We start from the raw sequence: 797 nt of genomic DNA, 5'->3' as shown, positions 1-797 counted from the left end.
GTGTGGGATCATGACCTTTATTTATAGTTTTAGAACGGGTCCTATAGGGGTTAGAGGGGAGGAGCTAACCCAGGAAGTATGGAGACGTGGAGGTATCAGGAAAGGTTCTTGCCCTTTTCTTCCCAGCCAAACAGGCCTACCCTTCACTTGGTGAAGGTGTCAAGGTGACCTTCTGTATGAAACGGAGAAGGACGCGCCCACTATTTTCCGCACCCCAACAGCACAAGCGGGTGGTGGTTGAACACTAGTCCAGACCTTCCTGAAGAGGAGCAGAAGTGAAAACATAGTCGGCAGGATTTGAACCTGCGCAGTGAAACACCAATGGATTTCAAGTCCATCGCCTTAACCACTCGGCCACGACTACCTGCTTGCGGCGTTTTGTAGTGATCATCCGTTGATATAAGGGCGACGGTAAGCATCACCTAAATAATGTATTCAAAAGTGTCCGGGATGGACCCAACAAAGGTCCCACCGATATTAGAACTCGGATCGCTGGATTCAGAGTCCAGAGTGCTAACCATTACACCATGGAACCTTGCCCTCTCAACGGTTTTCTCTTCCTGTGAGTGTCAAAGTTGCCATGTAAGAGGCATGCGCCTCAAAAGCATCTTCAATTCTCGTCACTTCTTGGTGATTTCACCCCCCACCTCTCAACCTAAGCCCTTAGCCCTATCCATCATGCCGCTGCAAAAAGAGAATGTTGGTGTCGGGATTGTATGTAACCGCCGTGTAGTATGAGCACAAAAGGTTCTTGCCCTTTTCTTCCCAGCCAAACAGGCCTACCCGTCACTTGGTGA

General features: G+C 49.4%; 1 non-coding gene across 1 annotated transcript; it reads right to left on the bottom strand.

Annotated features, from left to right (window-relative positions):
- Window positions 1-282: 282 nt before the first annotated feature.
- TRNAS-UGA (transfer RNA serine (anticodon UGA)) lies at window positions 283-364 on the bottom strand. Its single transcript has one exon. It is a non-coding gene; the product is annotated as a tRNA-Ser (tRNA).
- Window positions 365-797: the final 433 nt, after the last annotated feature.

The sequence above is a fragment of the Hyperolius riggenbachi genome, chromosome 4 (assembly GCF_040937935.1).
Source record: "Hyperolius riggenbachi isolate aHypRig1 chromosome 4, aHypRig1.pri, whole genome shotgun sequence".
NCBI classification, from domain to species: domain Eukaryota; kingdom Metazoa; phylum Chordata; class Amphibia; order Anura; family Hyperoliidae; genus Hyperolius; species Hyperolius riggenbachi.
This window is presented reverse-complemented; position numbering and strand designations above follow the sequence as displayed.